Source organism: Podarcis erhardii (assembly GCF_964252035.2).
Source record: "Podarcis erhardii genome assembly, chromosome: 10".
Classification (NCBI taxonomy): domain Eukaryota; kingdom Metazoa; phylum Chordata; class Lepidosauria; order Squamata; family Lacertidae; genus Podarcis; species Podarcis erhardii.
This window is the reverse complement of record NC_138500.1, coordinates 60738192-60752223: the sequence shown is the minus strand read 5'-3', so window position 1 is coordinate 60752223 and position 14032 is coordinate 60738192. Positions and strand designations below refer to the sequence as shown.

At 41.3% G+C, this 14032-nt stretch overlaps 1 long non-coding RNA gene across 1 annotated transcript; it reads right to left on the bottom strand.

The window, feature by feature from the left end:
• Nucleotides 1–307: 307 nt before the first annotated feature.
• On the bottom strand, nucleotides 308–1007 carry LOC309351269. Its single transcript, XR_014160773.1, has 2 exons — nucleotides 797–1007; nucleotides 308–459 (listed from the first exon to the last, which is right to left on the bottom strand). It is a non-coding gene; the product is annotated as an uncharacterized lncRNA (long non-coding RNA).
• Nucleotides 1008–14032: the final 13025 nt, after the last annotated feature.

The following is a 14032-nucleotide window of genomic DNA, read 5'->3' as shown; positions in this document are numbered from 1 at the left end:
CAGGGATGGCGAACCTGCGGCCCTCTAGATGTTGCTGGATTCTAGTTCTCATCAGCCTCAACCAGCATGGCCAATGGCCAGAGATGCTGGGAGCTGTGGTCCGACAACATCTGCGGGGCTACAGGTTTCACATCCCTGCTATACATGCACATTGGCAGAGCCCACTTCCTCAGCATAAGTCCAGGAGAGCTCATTGTGGCATTCGTACGGAGCCCCCGGTCGTCTCATGGACTATTGACCCGTACACCACTAATCCACTGCCACCAACCAGGTCCTCCCTGGTAAAATCACTTCAGTCTCAGCCAGGTTCTCAATTAATAAAGAAGAGTGTATTTTATTTCAGACACAAACAAACTTTTACGGCATTCCAAACGTTGTTGCTCTTTACTTTCTTAGTCTTATTTTCCTCTCTCTATCTCTTCTACCTCCCCACACTCAAGAACCCACTGCCCTAACTGTCTCTCTATTACCAACTGTGAAATATACTCAGAGCTGCACAGTGATTTCACGCTCTTTATTCAGCTCATAGTGGTGAGGAGGAATGAAAGTCCCCTCAAAGTATCTGCTTTATATACATTATTTACACAATGGGCTGCACGTGACTGGTTAATTCCGGACTTCTCCTGTAGGCCAATCAGGTTGTGGATTCACTTCTATCTGGAGATGGATTGGGTGGCTCCTGCCAACCAATCATACTGCTGCATTGTTCTAGGACCAATCAGACTGTTGCATTTTGGATCCTATTGTTCTAGGACCAATCAGACTGCTGCGTTTTGGATGCTATTCAACTCAGTACATAACGAACTGCCCGCCAACTGCTTCTCCAACTGCCTTTCCCAACCAGCCAACCCACTAAAACCAACCAACAACCCACCAACAACTCCCAACGAACTCCTCCTTTGCCCCTCCCAGAGCTGGTTTTATAGTCCCACTGACTCCACCCCCCTGGGTCCTGACTGGGCAACCTGTTTAACTATTTCACCTCCAGCACTCTCTCTTATGTTAACATCACACTCGTGAGGATTTGTGTGACCTGGCCCATAAACAGATACAGCAGCCAACAATTTCATAACTTTTAGCAAAATGTTGTTTTTTTTAATTTTGACCACAGGAAGTGCCGTGGTTATACATGAATCTATAGCATTGATTTTTAAAAGTGAAATGTGGGTACAACTGTACATTCCTATGCTCTATTGAAGTCTTTCAGCTGGATATATAGGTTCACATTGGTGACAGCATACAAAATCCTGTCCTACTCCCATTACCTGGGAAGACAAGCGAACTAATGCCAGTGTACTGGAAGAAGCAAAGATCACCCGTGTCAAAGCAATAATTCTTCAACACCAACTTCATTGGACTGGTCATGTTGTGCGGATGCCCAATTATCATCTTCCAAAGCAACTACTCTACTCCGAACTTAAAAATGGAAAGCGTAATGCTGGTGGTCAACAAAAGAGGTTTAAAGACTCTCTCAAGGCAAATCTTAAAAAAAAAAATGTAGCTTAAACACTCACAACTGGGAAACACTGGCCTGCGAGTGCTCCAGTTGGAGAAGAGCCTGTACCAAAGGTGCCATGGGTTTCAAAGATGCTCGAAATCATGACAAAAGGGAGAAATGCGCTAAGAGGAAGGCACGCTTGGCAAACCCTCACCATAATCAGCTCCCGTCTGGATACCTATGTCCCCACTGTGGAAGGAAGGGTGGATCCAGAATTGGTCTCCACAGTCACTTATGGTCTCACTTTAAGACAGTCTTCATGGAAGACAATCTTACTCGGCTACGAGTGATCGCCAAAGAAGAAGAAGAAGAAGAAGAAGAAGAAGAAGAAGAAGAAGACTCCCATGTTCACTGTAACATTATAATAGGACTAATAAAACTGCCTCCTATGCTCTCCTGTGCATACAGGGAACAGTTTTTAAGGGAGCTGTAAGTGGTATATCAACAGCATCATTAACTATAACACACACACATTCTTCTGGTGAAACAGGTTTTAAAATTAAAGTTCAGAGAAGGGAGTGAAGATGGTCACAGAAATGGAACACAAGCCTGATGAGGAAAGGTTGAAGGAGATCCATACGTTTAGTTTGCGGAAGAGAAGACTGAGGGAGGATAGAATTGGAAGGGACCCAAGGGTCAGGACATGACAGAATTTTTCAAATACCTGAAGACGTATTTCAAATACCACCTAGACGAAGGCAAAGGCTTGTTCTCTGCTCTTCCAGAGGGCAGGACTACGTCTAATGGCGCCCGCCCTGTGGAACGCCCTCCCATCAGATGTCAAAGCAATAGATAACTACCTGACATTCAGAAGACATCTTAAGGCAGCCCTGTTCAGGGAAGTTTTTAATGTGTGATATTTTAGTGTATTTTTGGTTTCTATGGAAGCCGCCCAGAGTGGCTGGGGAAACCCAGCCAGATGGGCGGGGTACAAATAAATTATTATTATTATTATTATTATTATTATTAAGCTACATAACGGTAGATTTTGACTTGAGGTGAAATGAAACTAATTTCCCAGAGGTGTGGTGGACTCTCCTTGACTGGAGGTCTTCAGAATGGCCATCTGTTGGGAATACTCTAGATCTGGATGTTCTGCAGCAAAGTAGCATAGATGAGATGGGCCTTGCTGGATCAATCCGAAGGCCTATCTAGGTCAGCATTCTGACAGTGGCCCTCTATCTGCATATGAGAAGCTCTCAAGCAGGACATGAGTGCAATAGTCCTTTCTGGCTCATGTTCCTCAACATTCACAAGTCTACTGTCTCTGACAAGGCTCCTTCCAGCATTATGACATTATGACAAAAACAACCCAGTGGTCACACTATGAGTAAAGCTCCTTCATCAAAATCACCTTCACCATTCCTCCGAAACGATTATTATCCGCATTCTAGCTATCCTAGGACTAATGATTCGGCCACAGAAAAGGGGGCAGAACTCAGTAGCAGTGCTGCATAGCCAGGGAAAATGTGCATTCAGGAATGAGTATTATATATCAAGTTTGGAGGCGGGAGGGACCATAACACCTCCAAACTTTTAATAAAAAGCCTGTAATTCTGTAATATGTTTCCATCTCTAAAGTTTTATGAGTTTTCTACTCGAGGGAGTAATCAGAAAAAAAATAGAGAGAGCAGGCTGTTTTTCATTTCACTGTTCCGCTGTTAACTGCGAACACATTTGATTTTCATTTGTTCACGTTGTACCTTTGAGTATGACCTTTCAGTCTTCACTCAGGCAGAACCCCTATTAAATCCAAATGAGGATTTTTGCTTAAGTCAAGAGAGGAGGCAGTGGGACCTCCTACGATTTCCCACTTTTCATAGCCCAAGTAACAAAAATACCAGAGATTGTCTCTTCCCAGGTAACAAGCTGTATATATTAGTGTTACCTTAAAATGAGTGTGGGTTCCTGTCATAATTAAGGTCGTTTATTTTAAAGCTGCTTGTCCCTTGTTATCTTTCCTGGATAGGAGATCACACTTTCCTGCTCCGATGCATTAATCACGTGCAAATACGAAACAGCCATATGAGTGATGCACACCACTGCGTAAATTTTGTTTGGACCTTAGGTGAGAACCTGGAGGCTGAGAGGCAGAGTGTGTCAGAAGAAAAATGAACTGATAGCCATTTATATATATTAGTAACTTGTATCAATGAAACATTTTTATATGTAACACTGTGTTTTTGTAAAATTTGTGTTCAAGTCTGCTGTTGCTTCAGTTTTCTGTATACGGCTCAGAGATATTTTAAATATATAGTCGTACCACAGAAGTCGAATGAATTGCGACTTGAATGTTTTGGCTCCTGAACGCCGCAAACCCAGAAGTGAGTATTCCAGTTTGCGAATGTTCTTTGGAACCCGAACGTCCGACGCTGGTTCCGCAGCTTCCAATTGGCTGCTGGAGCTTCCGGCAGCCAATTGGAAGCTGCACCTTGGTTTCCGAATGTTTTGGAACTCGAATGGACTTCCATAATGTATTCTGTTCGACTTTTGAGGTATGACTGTATTGAGTAGTATAGAAATGGTGTTTAATAATAATAATAATAATAATAATAATAATAATAATAATAATTAAAAAAAAAAAAAATAGCTGTCTATGTAAGGTACCCTAGGCTTGGTCAGGAAAGAGGGATCCATCGGCAACAAGGATGGGAGGAGACCAGTAGCGTTTCCTATCTGCCAAGAGGCCACTGTAGAGGTGACATTGGGGTTGGGGTGCCAAGGAGGCAGAAGATCATGGCACTGGCAGATGCATTCCTTGGAGGCCAGATCTGCTGTTCCTGTGGATACTGCCGCCTGAGACGGTCACCTTGCCTCATGGGCGGGCCGGTTCTGCCAGGATGTCACCAGTGCATCAGTTACTGAAGCTGGGCATACTCTCTGTAAATGGCACTACTAGTGACTGTCATTTCCTGTGCTTTCACAGGCCCGCTGCACAAGGCGAACAGCAAAATTCTCACCCATCAGATATTTCCGATGCTATAGTTTTCAGGGCTACTTAAAATGGCAGGCTATCAGAATTTTAAAGAGAAAGGTTTCTTTCATTTTTCTAGTCTCCCTCTAAAAATAATGAGGTATTCTCAAATCACAGATATTGGGCTCATTAAAAAGCCACTTTCATCTTCAAAGGTACTGCTCACTTCAGAATTTAATCTGAGCGAGGTAAACCAAGTAGGTGCTTTGCTACCACTAAAGCTCTCTTAATTAATTTGCTTTTGTTTCCTTAAATGAATAGTAAATTCTACTAACAATGCTTTAAGGATCATCTTGGTTTCATGATGGAGAACTAACAGGGGAAATAAACTCTCCAGCACTCTCTGGTTTCAAAGTGTTTTGCTTTGCTTTTTAAATAAGTCTTTGCGCTACACTAATTACCCAACTTCATGAACTGCAATGAAGTCAGCTGGGGTAGGTTTCGACACTTTGGTTCAAGAAGAAGAAAATTACTTCTTTTGTAAAGATAAAGGGGGGAAATATACAAAATTATCACCTGCATAAATCTTAAGCTGTATCTATTCCAGTTTATCAAATTTATTCCAGTACCCTGTCCTTTGCTAAAAATGCTTTCTTTTCAACAATATCTGTATCTCTCTATCTCTCTATCTACACACACATATACATATACATAAACATATACGTGTGGGTGGGTGGGTATGCATATGTATATCTGCCTAGAAATGTGCCGTTCTGAGTTCAATGGAGTTTACTCCCAGGTCAGTGTGTACAACAAGGCTAGAAAACAGACTTTTCTTTGCAGGTTACTGAACTACAGCCCTCCTCTTCCCTGGCCAGAGGCCACAATGGCCAAGCCTGTTTGGATTGAAGTCCAATTACAACTGGAAGGTCCTTAGTCCTGGGCAAGCTCACCTTAAAAAGGAACTCATTCTGGTGCACATTTATTCTGCCCAAACAACAACTGGCTGCAGTTCATCCTTACAAATAAACTCAGGTTCAGTCCAGGTTCATTGAAATGAACTCTAGTTCACAAATAGTTGATCCTCAACCATTTTTCAGCATTAAAATGCTGTTATTACTATTAATATTACTTATTAGATTTATATACAGTGGTACCTCGGGTTACAGACGCTTCAGGTTACAGACGCTTCAGGTTACAGACTCCGCTAACCCAGAAATAGTACCTCAGGTTAAGAACTTTGCTTCAGGATGAAAACAGAAATCACACGGCGGTGGCATGGCAGCAGCAGGAGGCCCCATTAGCTAAAGTAGTGCTTCGGGTTAAGAACAGTTTCAGGTTAAGAACGGACCTCCGAAATGAATGAAGTATTTAACCCGAGGTACCACTGTACTGCCCTTCCTCAAAAGATCTCAGGGCAGTTCGCAAGATATGCTGCTATCTGAAGCATAGGTCCCAAAAGCAAATCAGGGGCTGCACACAATAAGTCTGACAAAATGTCAGCAGATGAGGTTTTCCCCATAATTGTATTTCCCTACTGGAAATGGCTTAAATAAACCAGAAAACACACACACTAGAGGTGAACTAGAAGATGAACCAGAAATAGTTCGTAGGTCTACTCCAAAATGAAGTGAATCCATATTTTCCACTACTGCCATACAGGAAGGTAGCCTTTACAAACTATCACATGTGGCCCTTGGCTATTTTTGCTACATAGCACCTGACTTCTCCTTCTGAAAAGTAGCTTCCTTAGGAAATGGGGCTAGTATGAAGAAAGAACATGAAAAAAATCCCAGAATTTAAAATGGGGGTCTGTGTGACAAAATATAAGCACCTCTTGGGAAAGTGGTCTAGGCAATAGTCAGAAAACTCCTCAGGGGGAAAAGGTAATTTGAAAAATCTTGACTTACTCTCTAAATGAAGGCAAATCCACCAGCAGCAAATCACCTCATAGCTCAGCCAGTCTTCCCGCTGGTGATGGTGGTGCTGAAGAGTTTTATCCATAGCCACACGGCAAGAAATATATAATTGTCTGTTGAAAACTATCTAATTTAAAGACGTGGTTTCAGCTACTGGCTCTTCAAACCTACATCTTTCATGCCTCATTTGTTACAGGCCATCTGTATGCTAATGTGACCTGAGGGTATGATATAAAAGGGAGGGGACTTTGGGAATTATCCCATTCATATTCAAGACAACCAATAACAGCAATGTTCCTCGAAGCTATTGATAGAATATGCAATTTGCCATTCTGTCATAGGATGGAGGTAGGAGGCTGGGAGGGAGGGAAGCAACACTCAGCACTAGTAGGATGCTTGATCTGACAGATGCCAGAACCTTTCATTGGATAACATCTGTGTAAGGCAATACTGGAGGAATTAATTAAAGCTATGGTTTTCCCAGTAGTGATGTATGGAAGTGAGAGCTGGACCATAAAGAAGGCTGATTGCCGAAGAATTGTTGCTTTTGAATTATGGTGCTGGAGGAGACTCTTGAGAGTCCCATGGATTGCAAGAAGATCAAACTGATCCATTCTGAAGGAAATCAGCTCTGAGTGCTCACTGGAAGGACAGATCCTGAAGCTGTGGCTCCAATACATGAGGCCACCTCATGAGAAGAGAAGACTCCCTGGAAAAGACCCTGGTGTTGGGAAAGATGGAGAGCATAAGGAGAAGGGGACAACAGAGGACAAGATGGTTGGACAGTGTTCTTGAAGCTACCAGCATGACTTTGACCAAACTGTGGGAGGCAGTGGAAGACAGGAGTGCCTGGCGTGCTCTGGTCCATGGAGTCACAAAGAGTCGGACACGACTAAACGACTAAACAACAACAACAAAAGGCAATACTATTCTCAAGATGCCCAAGTCTGGTCAGCAGATGGCTGCTTTCCCCTTCTACTCAACAGAGAGTCACTCACTGCAGGACTGGCCTAAGCCAGTTTACCCTCTGATATACAGGTGTGTAGTATCTCTGATCATGTGCAGGGCTAGCTTTAAAGGAATGTTTTTACTTCACATCATTAGGTAGAGAAAATGTAACCCACAGTATCAAACATTATGGTATTGTTGTATAAACAGTATCAATTGGGAAACACTGGCCAGCAAGCGCTCCAATTGGAGAACAGCCTTTACTAAAGGTGTCATGGGCTTTGAAGACGCTTGAACTCAGGACAAAAGGGAGAATTGCGCTAAGAGGAAGGCACGCTTGGTAAACCCTCACCGTGATCAATAACCTATGTCCCTACTGTGGAAGGATGTGTGGATCCAGAATTGGCCTCCACAGTCACTTACGGACTGATGGTTTATGGAAGACAATCTTACTCGGCTATGAGTGACGGCCAAAGAAGAAGAAGAAGAAGAAGATTAACAAATGTAATCTTAACAATACTGAAGTGTAGGTGGGTTCCCATGAGGCAAGGTACAGTGATAACAGCAAGAACCTTTACTGAACTACATAACTGGGAAACAGTGGCAAAACAACTGCTTATATACATTCCTGAAAGCTTGAGCCACTCCCACTCCCAAAGTGATTGGCTGTCTAAACTTCCAAACTGCGAATCACGACTCAGAGTTCAAGGGCCAATGGCAGAGGCCCAAATCCTGAAATGTTCTGTGATTGGACAAGAAGTATTGAATCAGAACACAGGAGCTCAGAAACCTTAGCCCAGAATCCATCTCAGGCAAACACAGACCCACTGAATACATAACAAACCCAGCTGCATCAAATGCTTTTTGATTGTTCTACATCTGATGATGGCGGACTGCTGGGCAAATCCTGGGTCCTCTCTTTGTATTGCATTTGTAACAGCTCATGGGAGGTGCATTTTCCCCTACTGGTGACCCTCCCCACTTTTTAGTAACTGTTCCCTAAAATGAACTGTGATAGGATGGTAACATTCTAGCTGAACCTGGTCTGAAAACCTCTATTCCAAGGTTGTGCATTTGTGGATTCTACTGACAAGTTTCCCTCAAGCCCTGCTCTAGAAATAATTAAAAAGAAGGAACTTTACTCTGCCAAACCTTAGAAAATAGAGGTAGCATAATAACCATACACTCTAGCACATGGAGAAGATTTTAGTGAGAAATTCCAGAGACATAGGGTCGTAACCCAAGTTAACCATTGCCATTAATTTCCACTCTACTCATACTTTAGTGCTGACCTGAACCCAGTCAATCAACAGGAACTGGGCCTAGAATATCCAGGGTTGGTTTCAACTTGTAATACAAAGGAATTTACCATAGTTTACAGTCTTGTAGAAGGCAGGAGAAAAATATGGGTATAGATAACATTGCCAAATTGAACAAGACTTTCCCAATACACTAGGTGCAAGAGTCTTAATGATTAACTATGACTGCTGTCACAATTATTTTGCGCTCACTAATCTTGCTTCTTTTGAATAAGTGTCTGAGGTGAGGCAAATATATGGAATTTTGCTGTTGTTGCTTATTTGGAAATTATAATCGGCCATACCCAACAGATCTTTTTGACACAGAACTAGATCTGCTGACTTTAGTGGAAAAAGCAATTATTTACTATTTTTAACTATAACCAGTCTTGCAAAGTCAACACAATACTGGGAGAGTTGAACTGGCCTATTTTCTGGTTTGTAGATCAATAGGGGAAAAAGTACAAGATAAGACCTCAACTATATCATTACAACTTTCTTGCCACGACACAGGTGTTAAGACTTGCAAATATTTTTTACCGCAGGTTATGAGAAGGCCAGGAGATATATGCTTGCATTTGTATTTCTTCAGCACACAAAAAAGGCCAGTAGGGAAGAATATTAGCAGAAGTGGAAGAAATAAGTCAGTTTTGAAAATAATAATAATAAAAATGTGGGTTTTAAAAGGAAATTTCAAAAAGCACATCTAAAACGCAATGCCTTTTAAGCAAACAATGGAGAAGTCCTTTGTAGGCAGCTTATGATGTGCAGTATACAAAGAGGGTGACAGATAAAATATTTGCTAGGTGTTTGGATGTCTATTAATGAGGATTTGCAGAAAGCTTTGAAGTAGAAAACCCTTCTGGTTAAAGTATGGCTCAGCTCAGGAAGTGGGTGCATAAAAATAGTACCTGCTTATTCTGCAAATCTGCATATTCTTTTCACACACACAAAAATACTCTTTTCCTGCCTTTTTCTTTAACTTTCAAGCCATCCTTGCTGCAGACACGTAAGCTTGCATTCTTCTAAAAGTTGGCAACTGCAACTACTGATCTAAGGAGTGCTGAATAGAAAGGGACAGGTCTCTCCTCCTCTTTGCGCTGATAGTCCTTCCCCATACTCCACAGGTAGCATCCACAGCCAGGTTTGAAATCGCTGTGATTTGTCACTTCTCTTTAACACAGTGCTAGATCCAGGCTTACTGAAAGAAACCAGGACACCAATGTATGACTTAGTATTCAATAGGGAAATGATTCCCTCTCCAGAAGCATCAGCAACAATGTCAACACAAACACTTCTTATATAGCTTTGGGAAAGAAATACTCGTTTCAGGTTCAAAATAAAGCTTACTTGATCAAATATAATTGGTCATCCCGGGACTGGTCTGCCACCTTTTCTAACGCATTATTTATAATACTTAAACGAAGCACAATTAAACAAGACAATAGCATCCAACTGCTGGAAGACAAAAAAATAAACATATCACACACAAGAAAACCCCAACCCTCCCAGAAATCTGAAAACATTTTACAGATATAACTAGCTATATATCCCATTTTTGCCAGCAACTAAATGCATAGAGGAAAATTAATCTCTTTTCCAGCATTTGGCAAAAATAAATAAATTTGGAGCTGCCAATAAACAGCAAGTCTATTTGGATGTTTTGCTGACTGAGGTGAGGAACAAGATGGCGACACTTCCCCTTCATCGCATATACAAAAGTACACTGGACTGGGAAGTTCACTGGTGCTGATCTTTAAAGCCCTAAACGGCCTTGGCTCAGTATACCTGAAGGAGCATCTCCACCCCCATTGTTCAGCCTGAGGTCCAACTCTGAGGGTCTTCTGGTGGTTCCCTCATGGCGAGAAGTGAGGTTACAGGGAACCAGGCAGAGGGCCTTCTTGGTAGTGGCACCTGCCCTGTGGAACGCCCTCCCACCAGATGTCAAGGAAATAAAAAACTATCTGACTTTTAGAAGACATCTGAAGGCAGTCCTGTTTAGGGAAGTTTTTAATGTTTGATGTTTTACTGTGTTTGATATTTTAATTTGCTGGAAGCCACCCAGAGCGGATGGGGGAACCCTGACAGATGGGCAGCATATTATTATTATTATTATTACCCAATAAAATATACTACTACAACAGGCTGTACAGGAGTGCATATGAACAAAAGCAAGGGTGTCACATTGAAATGACTTATTTTTGAGTAAATAATGTGAAAGCATGTACCAGCACTTTAGATAAATAAACAACTATCTGACTTTTAGAAGGCATCCTTGTTTAGGCAAGTTTTTAATGTTTGAAGTTTTATTCAGCTTTTAGTGTTCTGTTGGGAGCTGCCCAGAGTGGCTGGGGAAACCCAGCCAGCTGGGCGGGGTATAAATAACAAAATAAAATAATAAACTTCCTTCAACACGAGCAACAGGACAGGACAGTCCTCTGTACCTGAAGGCAGCCAGCAGGCTAGCTTAAGGGGTGCAGGGCAGGCTGCCTGTGGGAGTTCATACTCCTGTTTGGTGTTGTGGGGGAAGAACCCACCCATAAATGCTTATCGCAGTTTTCAGCAGACTTCAGAATTAGCCAACTTGAGATTTTTAGCTGTTTTCTAAGGAGACCTACTGCTTTTCCTTCAGTGTGTAGGCTGCTATCAGCAGCTTAGTTTCCAAGAAGCTTGTAGGAATCAGCAAAGTTCATCTTCCACATCAGCAGACAGGCTATAATCCACACGAACAGCACCTTTCATCCTCATAATTACATCAATGTTCCACAACAGGGGAAACCGGGATCAGCAAATGATACACTTCTCTTTCACTGATAGGTTTACATGATGAAGATTACATCATACAAGGTGTCCCCCCCCCCAATTTATGAATTTGTTTACAGTAATTGTTTTTAGACCAACCTTTAATTATGCTCCCAGGATGATTTACAAAAGCTTTTTGTACAGAATGTAATGGCTGCACACATTTAATAACTAATAAACACAAATGGGGACAGATAAAAATTACCATTCTGATCCCCAAATATTTTAATTTTTAAAGGGTGATTAATAAATGTAGGCAAATGAGGGTTAACATACTGGCACATTTTCTTTAGGAGATCATTATTCATTTTCTATAATTTACATTTACGGGTGCGAATAAAAGAAAATATAATTATAGAAATTCAATACTAAGTTTCAGATGCTACCATTGTCAGAGATTCATCAAATCACGGTATGCAATTTGGACACAAATATAATGAAAATTATCATTGAAAAAAATGTATAAACAAAAGACAATTTCCCCATAATCTTCTTTTGTACCCTATTCTGCTTTCTTGAAAAAAAATGTTCATTTCGTTAAGTAACTTATAAAAGAAAACCACACAGATCTGAGCAACTTGTCATTCCTTCTGCTACAGGGCAATGCAAGTTCCTGCTGCTAAAGAGGTTCACTATTAATTGTTGGTAGTCTGATTAAGGAGAAGGGGATGACAGAGGACGAGATGGTTGGACAGTGTTCGTGAAGCTACAAACATGAGCCTGACCAAACTGCAGGAGGCAGTGGAAGACAGGAGTGCCTGGCGTGCTCTGGTCCATGGGGTCACGAAGAGTCGGACATGACTAAACAACAAAACAACAACAACAAAGTCTGATAAATTGTTGGCACTCTGATTTATTATGTTACTCTGATTTTAAGTAACATAAAAAAATTGTCCCTCTTCTGTGTCCCCAACTCCTTCATGGAAATGTCATTGGCCTCTAACAGGTTGGTCCATTGAATGTACAGTATAGACAATCCCCAATTTGTGCTGGGGGTTGTGTTCCGGTTTATGCTGTGCTTTCATGAAATCGTGTGTCATGAAATCGTGTGTAATTGAAAAAGTCTGCAAAAGTCTGCAAACCCCTCTGCCCCATTTCACACCCACCCTGCCCCTGGTCTGCCCTCTTAGTGACGTCTTTTATGACATTTCCAGGTCACTTCCGGGTTTGGCGTGATGCATATTGAAAGCATGTAAATGGGTGTGTGGGGGTTTGCCTATATTTCAGAATCATGTGGGTGGTCCTCAACACCCAAACAGAAATTAAGCAGATGCAGCAGGGGAAAAACTTCACCTCACACATTTCTGCACAATAAAGTTGCTGGAAAATACTTGGTAATTGCATATTCTGAAAATAAAACTGCAAATTGGTTGAGAGAAGATAACTGGGAAGCTTTTTTCTTAAAAAAAAATAATTAAATTCCTGGAAGTGACAAAATAAGTGTTGCCTGGAGTAACTAGTTGGGTAAAAACAAAAAAGCAGAGAGATGCACTCATCAAACCAAAAAAAGGTTTGTTGAAAGCCATAATGTGGCAGTGGTGTGAGTAAGCGGAGATTGCTTTTTGAAAGCTGTTTCTTGACAGTTAAATACGGAGTTTGCAAGCTGACAGGAGTGGGATAGAACTGAGGGGGTGGCAAGAACAAAATAAAAATAAAAATCTAGAGATGATTAAAAGTTCAAACCAGTTTCAATGGGGTTACTCAAGAACTCAGGCAAAACATTCTGGCAATTCTAACTTTTTACAAGGTCAAAGTTTCTACTCTGCAGAAAGGAGAGTAGCAGACACCTGGCTGATAAACTCAGTTTGGCCCAAGTTTTACTAACATTATTAGTGGTGTTGGCTGAATATGAACAGATCTAAGACTGTCAAACAGCTTTCAGAGCATATGGCACAAGTTCTAAATGAAGAGCCTCAAACTGCTTTGCTTGTGTTGCATTTTCCTCCCGAAACAACTTGATCTGGCACCTTTCCACAGGAAGGCTCAAACATACCTTCCAGCTACCCACATATTTCACCAGTAGTCTTAGCTGTTGTTGTGAAGCTTCTCATATCTCCAAGGCTTCCAGTCATGTCAGTCTTCAAGGTCACAGTGACTTCGATTAATCTCCCAAGTCCTCAACGACAAGGGGACAAGGTAAAGTTAGGTTCTACCCTCAGCCTTCAGATGCTGTTATTGCTGTTCTAGGGTTCTCCAGTAAAAAAAAAAAAAAAGACGGCAAAAAATGGAAGCAAGAAGAGTTACCGTCGATTGAAGAATGGAGGATGAAGTTAATGGACTATGCAGAATTAGATAAACTAACAGGAAGGATTCGAAACCGGCGAGACCAGAGATTCACGGAAGACTGGAGTAAAATTACGGACTATTTGAAAAGTAATTGTGAAGAACAGACAACGTTTGTAGGGTTGCAAGAAGTTTTTGAGGAGTATTATTAGAAGTATTGTAAAAATGGACAAGGGGGAGGATGATTTGTTAAGAGATGTAAAGGTAATATAAAGTTAAGAAATGCATTAGAAGTGGTTAAAACGGTGGATCATCAGAGGTGCTGATGGAAGTCCAAAAAGATTGTATAAGTGATAGGTTTTGTGGTACATTTTATAATGTATATGTTAAAATTAATAAAAAATATTATATAGAAAAGACTTAAATAAAT